General features: G+C 38.8%; 1 protein-coding gene across 6 annotated transcripts in view; it reads right to left on the bottom strand.

The window, feature by feature from the left end:
- The window catches only part of msh3 (mutS homolog 3 (E. coli)), a 186574-nt gene that overhangs the window by 28144 nt on the left and 143162 nt on the right, over positions 1 to 15268 (bottom strand).

The following is a 15268-nucleotide window of genomic DNA, read 5'->3' as shown; positions in this document are numbered from 1 at the left end:
GTCGTGCAACACCTTGTTGACCTAGACGGAAGTTATCGCCCTTTCCACCTAAGTACACATGAATCAATATCAAGAGTCAGCCGGATCGCTAAAACACAATTAGTGTGCCCAATGCTCCATCTCAATTGGATTTTAGTCCGTCTACTGACCTGACGCAAGACGTGCGGAAACAAGGATACAGCGTAATCTACTTGAATTAATAATTACAGAGTGAGCAAAATATGGTCAAACATTACAATTTATTAGTCAGGTAAATGTATTATGCCAATTCAATCAGTCAATTCATAAATGATCAATACAAAACATCAAATTATCAAAGATAAATCCAAGATGAAAAAGATGCATTCCTGACTTTGTAATATACATAACATGGCGCAAGTCATGTTATGGGCTGATCTGGTTAGGCAGAATCGCCCTGAGTTTTTCTCAACCCTTACCTTAAATAACCCAAGAATTCCCTCAAGGAAGGGGGTGTGAATAACAAAAAAGGCATTCACACTTAGTGTCACACCCCTCACAGTGGTTCAAAAGATGCCTGAAGTTATATATTTATTGTTCTGATTATGTCTATTTCTGAGAGAATGAGACCATTGTACCAATCGCACTGAGACATTTCAAATGATATCAAACATGATGGTTAAAGTCAGTTTGGTTAATTCTAGAACATTCAAACATTGAAATGACCATATGTATGAGTTGGGGGGATGAAGCTGAGTTTCAGCATGGTCAGATGCAAATGCAGCAGGAACTGGTTTTTCACGCATTCCCCCCTGGTGGGTTGTGGAGTCCATTGGCCCTGTCTTCAGCTCATGTTTTGAATTGTCAAAGACATCAAAAATATTTGTAATATTTCAATTCTTACAACACTAAATATTCATGCATTCTTGAGAGTTGGTGGTTTTCACTGTTGGGAAGAGGTAAATTTATTTATTTATTTTTTTTTACTGTTGATCATTAGTTGCAATGCAAAAAAAAGGCTTAGTTTCAGGATAAAAATTATATGGTTATATGAAGCATATGCTGCGTCCCAATCTCTATACTATCCTTCCTAAATACTATTAGAAGATAGAATTAGTATGTCCCAAACCATAGTATGTTGAAAAGAGTATGCCAGAGGTACCTGGATGGTTTGATATTTCCGGTAAAAAAAGTGTAGAAGCTTTCGTACTCTAACCGCTGATTTCGCCCACAATACATTGCACATTGGACACAAATTCGATGAGAACTACAAATGCGTGTGAAAAGTGTAAATAAACTACAAACATGATGGATGCCCGAGACCAACTGTCAAGTAGAGAGGCTTCAGTAAAGATGTATGTTGACTGTTAGTCAATATCTAGCCAACTGGAAAATATTTAAATCACATTATCTGTGTTATATTCCATCTGCAACAACAATATCGAACTTGTATGAAGACACGTTTGGACGTTTGAATGTTTGAATGCAGAATTATCCATAGACCTGAGGAGATTTCACTGCATGAAAGACCCATGAATGGGAGATTAACCTGCTGCTGCTTCTTCAATAAGGTAGGAAATTAAATACAACAGAAATGTGGATGGTGTGTGGATGATTGACAGGGGGCATAACTAAGCAACACAACGATTTGTTAAAGAGGAAGTAGTATGTTCCAAAACTTGCATACTCTTCTGTTGCACACTCAAAAGTATTAACTTTTCCTTCACAAAAACAGTACAAACTTTTAGGGCGTAGTATAAGTATGCGAATTGGGACGGAGCAATAGTGTGTGTGTGTGTGTGAGAGAGACCTTTGCGCACTTATTTTGATATTTACATTTACATTTACATTTAGTCATTTAGCAGACGCTTTTATCCAAAGCGACTTACAAATGAGGACAAGGAAGCAATTTACACAACCAAGAGCAACAATGAATAAGTGCTATAAGCAAGTTTCAGGTCTGTAAAGTCTAAGAAGGAAAGTATTAGTAGTATTAGTATTTTTATTTTATTTTATTTTATTTTTTTTTGTACAGTTAGTGTGATATTCAGAGAGGCAATTACAGATTAGGAAGTGTAGTGGAGACTAAATAGTTGAGTTTTTAGTCGTTTCTTGAAAGTAGCGAGTGACTCTGCTGTTCTAATGCAGTTAGGGAGTTCATTCCACCAACTGGGCAGATTGAGCGTGAGCGTTCGCGAAAGTGATTTCTTCCCCCTTTGGGATGGAACCACGAGGCGACGTTCATTCACAGAACGCAAGTTTCTGGAGGGCACATACATCTGCAGGAGTGAGAGCAGATAAGAAGGAGCAAGGCCAGAAGTCACTTTGTAGGCAAACATCAGAGCTTTGAATTTGATGCGAGCAGCAACTGGCAGCCAGTGCAAACGGAGTAGCAGCGGAGTGACATGTGCTCGTTTAGGTTCATTGAAGACCACTCGTGCTGCTGCATTCTGGAGCAGTTGAAGAGGCTTGATAGAGTTAGCTGGAAGCCCAGCTAGTAGAGAGTTACAGTAATCCAGTTTGGAGAGAACAAAAGCTTGAACAAGGAGTTGAGCTGCATGTTCAGATAAGAAGGGTCGGATCTTTCTGATGTTATAGAGTGTGAATCTGCACGATCGAGCAGTTCTAGAGATGTGGTCAGAGAAGTTTAGTTGGTCATCAATCGTTACTCCAAGGCTTTTCACCCTTTTGGATGCAGTAATGGTTGCCCCGTCCATCTGGATTGAAAAGTTATGGTGTAGAGTCGAGTTGGCAGAAACTACAAGCATTTCCGTTTTTGCGAGGTTCAGCTGAAGATGATGATCTTTCATCCAGTGTAAAATATCCAACAGGCAGGCTGAAATGCGAGCTGGAACCGAGGGATCATCAGGATGAAAAGAGAGGTATAGCTGGGTATCATCAGCATAGCAGTGGTAGGAGAATCCATGTCTCTGGATGACTGGTCCTAGAGATGATGTGTAGATGGAGAAGAGAAGTGGCCCAAGAACAGAGCCTTGAGGTACCCCAGTGTTTAGATGCTGTAGGTTGGACACCTCACCCCTCCAAGACACCCTGAATGATCTGTCAGTGAGGTAAGATCTGAACCATTGTATAACAGTGCCCGCAACGCCCAGTGACTCGAGCGTAGATAGCAGGATCTGGTGGTTGACAGTGTCAAAAGCAGCTGACAAGTCCAGCAAAATGAGGACTGATGATTTAGAGTCTGCTTTAGCCAGTCTGAGATCCTCCACGACCGAGAGCAGGGCAGTCTCAGTTGAGTGGCCTTTCTTAAAGCCGGATTGCTTGTTGTCCATGAGATTGTTTTGAGTAAGAAAGTCCAGGACTTGATTGAACACTACTTTCTCCAGAATCTTGGCCATGAATGGAAGCAGGGATACTGGTCTGTAGTTTTCAAGTAGCATATGGTCCAGGTTGGGTTTCTTTAGCAGTGGGGTTACCCTAGCCTGCTTAAATGTAGTGGGGAATAAACCAGAGTCAAGAGATGTGTTAATTATGTGAGTCAGTGTTGGTATGACTGCAGGAGAGATGGCTTGCAAGAGATGAGAGGGAATGGGATCGAGTGGACAGGTGGTTGCATGGCTAGATAGCACCAGTTTGGACACCTCAGACTCAGAGAGCTGAGAAAAAGAGGTGAGTGTGTGTGGTGTTGGTGGTGTACCTTGCGTGTTTGTTGTAGGTGCAGCAAATTGAGCACTGATTTTTGCAGTTTTGGTGCAGAAGAATGTAGCAAAGTCATCAGTAGTAAGTGTGGAGGATGCGGGTGGAGGAGGAGGATAGAGGAGGGAGGAAAATGTTTTAAAAAGTAGGCGAGGATTAGTGGCATTGTTGATTTTCAGACGGTAATATGTCTGCTTTGCCGAAGTAACCTCAGCTGAGAAAGAGGACAGAAGAGTTTGGTATGTTAAGAGCTGTGCAGGATTTTTAGTTTTCCGCCAAATTCTTTCTGCAGCTCGAAGTTTTGAGCGATGCTCACGGAGAGCATCCGAGAGATGTTTGAAAAATAAAAAATAAGCCGCTCAGCGATCAGAATATAGTAAACATAGTGAGTGTATTTATGCAGGCACACTACAATTTGCCAATAGTCCAATTACTTTTGGACCCTTAACAAGTGGGAAGCACATTTGCAAACTGTTGTAATTCCTACACCGTTCACCTGATTTGGGTGTAAATACCCTTAAATTAAAGCTGACACTCTGCCGTTAAAGTACATCTTGGTCGTTTTATTTCAAATCGATTGTGTGGGTGTATAAAGCTAAAATTGTATCAATGTCCAAATATTTATGGACCTAACTGTATATGCTGTCATGACTTTGCAATCAATGTCATTATAATGGAAGTCAATGGGGCAAAACAGTGATAAACATAACAAAAGCGTAGTCAATTCAAACAGTACACAAGGGTTAAGTTAAGATAACATTGTTCAAAATCTTATATTCTTGCACAAACTGACTGTTACCTATCATAAGGCCTCAAATTATTATTAAGAGACAAAAGCATTGTTTTTGTTTTGACTGTATGCTTTTTTTTTTTTTTTTTTTTTTTGGGTTACAACTTTGATGGCCTGTGTGCGATTAAAAGAAAAGCATATTTTCATATTTTTATTTCTGGGTGAACTATAGCTTTAAATGCAGAACAAACAAAAAACTCAGATCAAGTTAGATTCCAGTTAGATCTGGTTGTGACGCGACCGATAGAAAAACTAGAGAAAAAGAGTCCTTCAAGGTCAGGTTATTGACAACTCTTTGTTTGAGATTTAGTGCGAAGTTCCGAATGTCATTTCAGAATCTTAAGCCCACCTATTACTTCTTCAACTCTCCGATATATCTTAACTTAGAAATGCTCTCTTGAAATATTGAGGAGTGACTCTGGCTGCCTCTCACATGTGCTCACTGAGAGCTTTGCTATGGCAACTAGAGCTGCTCCACTACCAATTGCCCACAGAAGAAAGTTGTGCGTCAAGGCTGCTCACAAAGCATCATTCAAGGGTGTTACACAACAAATGTATTTACATTCTTAAGCCGAGACACTGCAGGTATAAACACACATTTTTCAGGTACCTGTCCATTTTGTGACAGTTTAGCTTTTCATTCGTAAATGTTAAATAAACACCAGAAATACATTTTTGAGTGTTTATCAAATAGTGTCAGTAGATTTTGATCAAAATACACAATTTTTTAAAAGCCCTTTTCTTAAATGTATTTTATTTTGGCACTTCTGCACCGATACATAAATCTCCACTTTAGACTGTACATAAACCAAATTTCATTTTGTTAATAACTGCATGCCGAAGGCTTGAAGGTTTATTGTGAATCAGTTTGTCATGGGGGCCAGTTCATGAAAAGCATCCCAAATGAGGGGCCGGAGAGACATGACTTCCAATATACAACACAGGCTCATTCTGAAAACGTAGTTCCGTGGACATTTCTTGAAGCCGTGAATTATGTAGCCAGAGGTACGTATGGCTGCATTTCTTTTTTTTTGTAAGTGAATGCCACGGGGAAGTATGACGCCGTTCCTTTTGGTGCTTACCGGATGACTGCTTACCTCCGTGTGGAGGGCTTTCCCATCGCAACCAGTTTATCCAGTTAGCTCATTGTGTACGTCAGCGGACTTGAGACGCAGAGAGGAGTTTACCATGACGACCGGGTTCGAGTCCGAGGAGGAGAGGTTCCAAAAATCAGGCAATACAAAAAAAGAATCCAAAAAATAAAATGAGTGAACAACAAGGTGAGAATGTGATAAAATCCAAAAACATGGTTAAAAATCTAACGAGGGCTTTTCTTTTTCTGGATGGCTTTTGTAAACCGTCGGTTGGGTTTAGAGGAAGTAAGTGGTTGGCGGGTCAATCACTAAAATTGGTTGGGTTTAGGGAAGGAGGAGGGGGGGGTTTGTTAATTCGCCGATCACCCATTCAATCATTTAGTCGGTCAACAGCGGCCTCTGGTGGGTTTATGCAAGAACAGCGCGGACACGAACAGCACTCACAAGAGACATTTGAGACACGAAAAAGCGCACACAGCGGCCTCTTGGGCATTCGCAAAAACAAAAACTGCAAAAATACGTACCTCCCGGAACTACATTTTCAGAATGAGCCTGGGTTGTTATAATGCTAATATGTTAATATTACATCACTGCATTGTACAATGTGGCTTTTTTACAAACATATTCAAATGTTGTATTTCAAAGCACAACAAAATCAGTGTATTGCTTAAGTAGGCTTCTTCTACATTCAGACACATTTATATGTTATGTTTTGAAATGCATAACAATTAGGGATGCAATGATATTAGACTTTGGCTGTACGATTATATCTGAAGAATAATCATAGGTTGACGGTTATCACGATTATTATGCATTTATTAAATTCAAAACACTAGTTTAGGAAATACAAGAAAACTGCTTTTATTTTACAGTGTTGTTTATTGCTGCTCAGTAACCAAATACAGCACAAAATATTAATAAAAAAACTAACAATAGTCCATTTCTCTCTTTGGGCTTAAAAAATGAAAAAGTTTTTGACATGAGTGATAATTTTACAATGAAAATAAATGACAGAAAAATGAATAAATAAATAAAAACAAGAACAAAAATAGTATTGGTCTAATGTTAATTTGAGCTATATATTAGCTAAGAATTTAAATGAATTGTTGTTATTATCTGCGTCCATACATACATAACCATTTTAATAATTTGTAATAATTCATCTAACATAGATTTTGTTTACATTGCACTAAAAGCCACACACAACTCTCACCACTACAGCGTGAGATAATTTCTACTATGAGCACCTAAAGGGCGCGAGTGCGTCGGTCCGCTTGCGAGCCATAAGCGCATCGCTTCCGATATTTGCACGTCTCCATTGAAAATAATGTCACTATAAATAATGACCGCTTAATGTCACTTGACTCACTCTCTGTGCAGTTTGAACTGCAGCTCGTGCTGTATTGAACAGACGCAGATCACTGTACAACTATAGCAGCCATTTTTCGACTAAACAAAATTTATTTTAGATGTCTTGGTCACAGTATTTGGAGGGCCAGAACAAATTACCTCGGGGGCTGGGTTCAGGTTCACCAATTGCATAGCCCTGCTGTACGACAAATAATATGTTAAACAGTTATTAATATTTACATACACACAAACATAATTAGTATGGCTGTTCATATTATTATGAGAATTAAAGCCTGAGGACAAAAAAGATTCCTAAAATCCCCTGTAAAACCCTAAACTGTCTTTGGCGAGGGGGTGAGGTAGAGAGCCATGAGAATGGTACCAGGCTAGCGTGTGAGTGAATAATGGGAAGCAGCTGTGGTGCACACAGGCTTCGAGTGCCGTTGAAGATGCTCCGGACTATAAGAGGAGAAACGATGTCTGAAGAAGCTGAGAGAGGTTCAGGCCTAGACACAGTTATCTTGTGTTTGTTATTGGTTTAGACGGCTGTCTCCGTAAGGAGCTGCCATCCATTTTATTAATATTTACCTTCTTCCACCCAGTAACAACATGCATATAGAGCTTCACTACAGTGCTGCCGAAACCCAGGAAAGAAGGACAAACGCGCTGCCCAGAATCCCTCGACGCACTGCCCAGAATTGCTCGCCGCTGAAGGAGGGCAAAGTGCCATTGAGTCGGGTGACCAGAGTCTGCCCTGGAGAAGCTCGAGGCAAGCATGGCACTAAAAAAACATCAGTCAACCTGTTGTCTGTAACGCCAATTGAGCTACCATCCACCACGATGCAGAGGCGAGTAAACACAGGGTTTTTTGCCGTACACAAAGTCCGGGAAAGTCAACCGCAATCTACCATGATGGGGAGGAGTCAAGTGAAGGGGACAAGGGCTCACAGTCGAACACCCGAGTTCCAGAGGAAGTTGCCAGCCAGTGGCAGGGCAAAGCCAAGGAACATCAAAAGAACAGTGTGTCACAGTGTCGTGGTGCAATGAATAATGAAACAATGAATATTTGCATAATTAAAGAGCCCCTATTATGGGATTTTGAAAATGACCTTTCAAGCAGTGTGTAACACCGCTCTAAGTGAATGAAAACATAAAGCAAGATAAATTTGAAAGTGCACCATGTTTGAAAAAAACTATTGATTTTAATCTATAAAAAAAAGAAAAAAAATGTTGATTTATACGAATCATCTTGATTTAAAATCTTTAGCCATTTTGTGTTGATGTCGACAGGAAATATTGCCATACATGAGGATAACTTGAACCTGCCCTTCCCTTCAGACACTAGTGAATTGGGATAGGATTGGTCATGACCGAAGACTCAAGATGTGGGTAATAAATGGTTAAACTTTATTTTCACATCACTCAAAGGTTAACCTTGTGTTCTGTTTGTTCCTGTAATTTCTTTGATGATTAATACAAGGGACGATAATAAAGGAACGATCATCAACAAAGACTATCAATGTATGTGACTTTAGCAGACCTTGACAGGGACCTTGTCAGTACAAGAGTTCAAATGGGCTAGTTTCTTCTTCTTCTGGATCACAACCAGTACTTAACCAGTGATTAAAATGCCTATTACCTTGTTTTCTCTAGCTTGCAAGATATGTATTTAAATGTGTGTTGTAACTTGTATTTGTTACGCGTGCCTTGTAATTTATCTTTCTGGTTAACTCTTTATGGGGCTATTCACGCATAGCAGGGGATTTCTAAACTCAGTCCTGGAAGGCCGGTGTCCTATAAATTGTACTGTAGCTGAAATGTGCCTCAACACACCTGCAAGGATGTTTCTAGAAAGCCTAGAGCTTGATAATAAACATTGCAGGACACTGGCCCTCCAGATTGCGCACCCATAATAAATAGTGTCTAAAACTGTGTGGTAAACACAAAGCGTGTGGCTTCTCTTACTGATTTAAATGCAATTCTGATCCACTGGCATGTGTTGGTGCTAAGGCCATAATCATGATTATCATAATAATCATCAAAACTTTTTGAAAGAGTTCAACTTTTGTCAGTGTGTTGATTAAAGTTGAATGTATGCCATTGTTATTACTTACAGTTATAGTTAAGAATGGATCAATATGCTGGTGTTTAACTGTATAGCTTCAACTTGTACTCTGCACCATGGCTGCTTGTTGGGCATTTCTTAATGCCTCACACTGAACACAGTCGACCAATCACAACACACTGAGTCATCGGACAATCTTTGTAGATTAGCATGGTTTAAAAAAGGTTTGGATAAAAATTAATCACTGATCTATAGGCGGCATGGTGGATCAGTAGTTAGCACTGTCACATCATTGCAAGAAGGTAGCACTGTCGGTAGTGTGTGTGTGTGTGTGCGTGTGTGTGTGTGTGTGTGTGTGTGTGAACTTGTGTATGGGTGTTTCCCAATACTGGGTTGCAACTGAAAGGCCATCTGCTGCGTAAAACATATGCTGGAATAGTTGGTTGCTAGAATACTGTTCATTTCACAGTAGTGACCCCTGATAAATAAGCCGAAGGAAAATTAATGACCAAACAATATGAAAGTCGTTGGGATAATTAGGCAAAAATAAATGCATACAATTAAACAATAAAAGTGTTTTTTGACCTTTCATCCAAATCAGTTGTTGGAGACCGCAAAACCAAAACGTGACCTTTTATAATTCATAATAGGGGTTACATTTTGGAAAATGCATAATACAAAATGTTTGCAATTTTTAAATCATCAGAGCCAGTAAAGAGATAATTATCAGTATTTGTTTACCCTATTCACCTGCTATGTCTTGCCTTAAATACAGCACAGGTGAGCGAGTTGGTCCTTGTTGCCATGGAGATGTGCAGACACTCTGCAAGATGCTGCCAGGACACATGTATGCACTATAAAGGCAAACAGCCACAGACAAACAGCTATTCTTGTGTGAAGGGGGAATTTCAATATGAAATGCACGCTCCGATGAACACTGAGGCATCCCGAACCTCATTGAGGGCTCAGTGTCACAACTCCAGCTGTGCAGCGACAGTTGGAGCATATAATAATGTTCATGATATTCTCACTGGGTTCTAGTGCAAAAGCGCCTTAAGGAAACATGAGAGATTTTGCATGTAAAAGTCAACACTAGCTTTCAAAACATGATGGTAGTGTATGTGGCTACCTGTGCTAATCTATTCAGAACAAAATTTTGGCATTGCTATGCTATTGAAATGCTAGAGTATTTATGGTGGATGACCAACCAGATATGGTAAGGTTTACTTGCACATTAAATCAAACAGAAGCGACAGTAATGATGTTTATAATGTGTAAAAACACGTTCTGATGTACCACCTGGAATACATTACAAAATATAACATGTCATATATCTTTTGAAATCTGAGATTCTTGTAAATAAAATGATTCCAACCATTTTAAGAATGGTTTCACACAATGAACACAGCGGATACAATTAGTGTCTTTGTCTAACTAAATGTTTGTATGTATATGAGATTTGTGTTTTTACACCTACGTATAAATATATAGTGACTTTTGTACAAAGTTTAATCAAAGTTTATTTAATTTATGCTTCAATTACTATGTGTCAAATAGTATTGACAGTGAAAATGGATAAGGGATAGAATAGCTCTAATTGTAACCTTTCATTAGAGCTCAAAAGTATGTCTGTACGATAAGGAAATCAAGAATTACAGCCTTTTATGCGCCTGTGGTTGAAAACGGTCATTTGGCATTTCCAAGTGGCCTCCTTAGGGGAGCGCCTAGACATTCACTTGAATAAACATATATAAAACACAAATTTTCTAAGGTTCTGTTATCAAAATTAAGGTACTGTTATCAAAATAGAAAAGTGGCTTGGTAAGGCTTCCTTCTTTGATGCAAATGTCTTATCAAACTAGTACCTCTTAATTAAAGTAATTTGCAGGCATTCGTTAAGATAAAAATAAGTGGATTTTTTTTTCAGTGTGTCCTATGCATTTTTAGGCATTTTAAGCTAAATTGAACATGAACGCTCAAGAAAGAAAGAAGAAAGGAAGGAAGGGCGGAAGTAAGGAAGGAAGGAAAATGGAAGGAAAGAAAGAAAGAAAGCAAAAAAGAAAGAAAGAGAGAGAGAGAGAGAAAGAAAGAAAGAAAGAAAGAAAGAAAGAAAGAAAGAAAGAAAGAAGGGAGGGAGGAAGGAAGGAAGGAAGGAAGGAAGGGAGGAAGAAAGGAAGAAAGAAAGAAAGAAAGAAAGAAAGAGAGAGAGAGAGAGAGAGAAAGAAAGAAAGAAAGAAAGAAAGAAAGAAAGAAAGAAAGAAAGAAAGAAAGAAAGAAAGAAAGAAAGAAAGAAAGAAAGAAAGAAAGAAAGGCAATGTTTCCACCAAAATAGGCAGAACTAATGTTTTGACCAATAGGTATCTGAAAGCATCTGAAAAAGCATCCCCAATGGTAATACTAATAATGATGCTTGCCTCAAAAAGCACCATCACGCATTTAAATACAGTCATTTTGTTTTCCATAATGCATCAACAGCTTTGAAACAAACAGCTCATGCCAATTCGGTGAGCAATGCTCATCAGATGGCCAGTGAAAGGCCCATGGCTGTGCTGTCTGACACTGTGTCCTAACTAGACGTGACGCACGTTTCCCCTCAGTAATTTGTCAGTAATGTCTCAAGTAATTTGTCTCTTCTTACTGAAAGTGAACATGTATCATGACGTGGCACAATCACACCCAATAAAAACACATTGATGTTCCGTAAACATTTATGTTCAGTGGGATATTGTGGATACAGTTTTATACAAAACGGTTGGATGCTCTTCCAGCCGTACACCCATACACTCTCTCAATTCACCTATACCGCCTGTCTTTAGACAATGGGGGAAACCAACGGGATCATGTGGAAAAGATGCAAACTCCATTCAGAAAAGCCAACTGGTCCAGCCGGGACTCAAACCAGCAAACATCTTGCTTTGAGGCAACAGTGCTAACCACTGAGCCACCGTTCCACTAATCGACCGCAACTTGACATAGGAATGTGGTCCCCCCACCCACTAATATTGATTGGAAGGAGCGCATCACTATATCCTCACTTTGTTGTTTCACGTCACGTTGTTTGTAACTTTAGGTGAGTTTGCAAACATGTGTACTTTTCATTGAGTCTTCCTTAAACTTCAGCAGTTTGCATTTCCTGCGGTCACAGAAGCTCCCTTTCATCTAACTAGGTGCAGCTGGAAAGTGCGGGCGTGTTGCCTCACTAGCGCGTTCCTCCTTTGGAAATAACAAACTTGCCTTATGCAGGTCGCACACCAGAAGCGCCGCTCAGCGCCACGCAGCATCGTGACATGCAGTGCCATGCAATTTAGAATTCTAGGTTCCTATCTAGGTACACACAACTGCGCCGCAAGTCAGCGGCTGTTCGTGGCACTCAGCCACCACTCAGGACACTGTTCATATTTCTGCTGCGTTAAGTTTTAAATAACATGCAAATGTGCGTATCTGGTGTGCCATGTCACAGCTCTGAGAGTCGCATCCAGTGTGTAACACCCTTTAGTTATAGTAAATGATCCTTAAACAGTGGTAAACTAGGTGCCCTTTAAAGTAAGGAGTAAGGTGTAGAATATAAAAAAATGTTTGATTAATCAAAAAATGGTCACATTATGATAGACAGCCCAAATTGTCAACATTTGCAGATTTGTGTTTCTGCCTACCCTGTTCGCACAGAGAGATACGTCATCAGTGCCAGTATTGGGGAAAGTTACTTTTGAAAGTTTTTAACTTTCATTTATTGACTTGAACAATATTGAGTTACTCCCCAAAAAAGTAACTTTTTATGATAAGTAAAGCGTTATGTTACTTTTGAGTTACTTTTGTGTTACTTTATATTACCTGGCTAAGGCTTGATCTCTTTCAGAATTTTTTTTTTTTTTTTAACAGAGAGTTCTTAAACAACGCACTGTACAACCTACACCTACATTTATCTACATTAAAAAAAAAACATTTCAAAAAAATATTTTAGGATAATGTTATCTGAGAACTTCCTGACCCCAGAGCTCTACATGCCTGTATACAGATTATTAAAAGTGTAAAGCAATGTGTTTGCTACTTTTGCACTATTGTAATTATTAAGTAAAATCATTGTCCATTGAGAAAATGCCTTTTTCCTTTACTTCGAGGCATTCAAAACAATAAACATAATCTCTCATTGACTGCGGCTACTTTAATTTTAATTCAGCGATTTATTTTTGAAAGCTAATCAATTAAACTAAAAAGTAACTTGTGTTACATCTTCAAAAAAGTCAAACATTATTTTTTTTGACATAATTTACGGTTTACGGTTTACGATACTCGGTACTTAGTAATATTATTATGTAACTTGTGTTCCTTGTGTAAATGTTTCCCAGAGATGGGTTGCAGCTGGAAGGGCATCTGCTGCGTAAAACACATGCTAGATAAGTTGGTGGTTCATTCCGCTGTGGCAACCCCAGATTAATGAAAAAACAAAGCCAAAAAGAAAATGATTGAATGCACTTCTGTTACTTGTAATGCGTTACCCTCAACACAGATCACACATTCATAAGAGTGATGATGGTGTGCAAATATGAAGATAAATCAGTAGCAAACCTCAAAAGCTTGCAAATGGGAATGTGAGAACGTATCATATTAAAGGTGCAGTATGTAGGTTTGACACCCAATGGTTGAACTAGGTCTTGCAATCCTGGATCAACCACACAAAAGTGCAGGTTGCCAGATTGATGTAAGTGTACCTTAATAATGAGCCTAAAGGCTGATTTAAACATTTCTAACTCAAAGCAACGGGCAGAAGAAATATTTTTATACAGTACATAAAGGACTTTTTGTCCAAACCAACACATGAAATTAATATTTTAAAAACGGCTTCTATTTCTCACAGATGAACAACAGAATGAACAATGATCAGATCAGGTACACCTCATGTGCTTTATTCAGTGCTAAATGCTAATACTGTGAATTTAAATGGCATTTTACATAACATAATACAGCAGATAGTTCAACTCAGATCTTGAAAATAAAATTTGAAATTGAACTTTAGACCTGTGCAAGCCCAGTTCAAATAACTAAAATCAATCATTCAACATGTACATTTAATAATGTAAAAGAGGTTTAACATGCATTAATTCAATTATAAACTATTCTGTGCTTCTGAATGGCTGTATATAAAGTCGTCTGGTACAAACAGCCAAATTGCACATCACAGCAAATCTCATCACATAGCTGGTTGTTAGTACACAGAGTTACAATGCAACCTGTTCACTTAATCTTTACAATCATAATATTTATATTACTTTCTAATTAATAATCACCTCATGTGAAACTCTGAATCGGCGTCTCATTTCAGGGCTGCTACTGTCCAATGGAGGACACATTTAGATTGCAAACACATGCTTTGAGAGCCTTCCTGACTGAATAAATCAGATTCACGGTTTTCCAGTAGGGCAACCCAGTGTGCTGAAATATAATTGCTAAACTGGCATTGGGCAGGTTAAATTAACTAAAACAAAGACAGCTATCTGGCACGGAAAATAAATTTTTAAAGCAGTACAGTATATTGACTTTAGCATTGTTTTTCAGATAAACAAGAATGCTTACTTTGCATGTTTCTTAAATATCTGCAAACATATTATGGTATTTTTATGCTTTAGAAAATCTTACATACAGCACCTTTAAGATTTAAATTAGATGCTGCATATTATAAGTTATGAATTTGTCAAATGTTCACATTTAACTAAGCATTCTATTTCAGTTTTGCTGTACAGCAATATGTCGGTAAACACAACCTCTCAGATCTAGGTACAAATACAGATCCTTGACGTTGATTAAATGTAATATTCACTAGACATTTGCTGCTTTAGGGATGCTCTGAAAATTGCATCCACAGTGTAAAACGTAAAACTGTATCAAACTGTTTGTTAACCCGTAAACAGAAATGAAAAGGAACAGCTGTAAGTATATCAGAGCCCCGAGCAAGAGGGAAAAAAAGGGTAAATGATGTGAAAACAATCCTAGGATAAGACTAAAGCAACAATGCCTTAGCTGTGGATTTTTCACAGCAGAGTTGTAGCAAACAAGCCTGTCCATGTGCCAATAAATAATAACTCAAGCCTGAGGCAGTATCAGTACAAGAGGAGAGACCTGGTGGGAGAAACAGAGCAAAGTAGAAAAATAGAAAAAGAAAGAGTGATAGATCTTGCACCTGAGCCAATGCCACAGAGACACCCAGCATTATGCAACACCCAGCGGAGCCCACCTGCTGACAGCCCGAACACCAGCCCAGCATCCAAAGTGACGTTTATCTTCAATATGTGCAACAGCAAACTCATTAGCACTTTTAATTTGCCACACACAAGCTGTGATTTCACTATAGCATCCATC

The sequence above is a fragment of the Danio rerio genome, chromosome 5 (assembly GCF_052040795.2).
Source record: "Danio rerio strain M-AB ecotype USA chromosome 5, GRCz13ab, whole genome shotgun sequence".
In the NCBI taxonomy this organism is placed as follows: Eukaryota; Metazoa; Chordata; class Actinopteri; order Cypriniformes; family Danionidae; genus Danio; species Danio rerio.
This window is presented reverse-complemented; position numbering and strand designations above follow the sequence as displayed.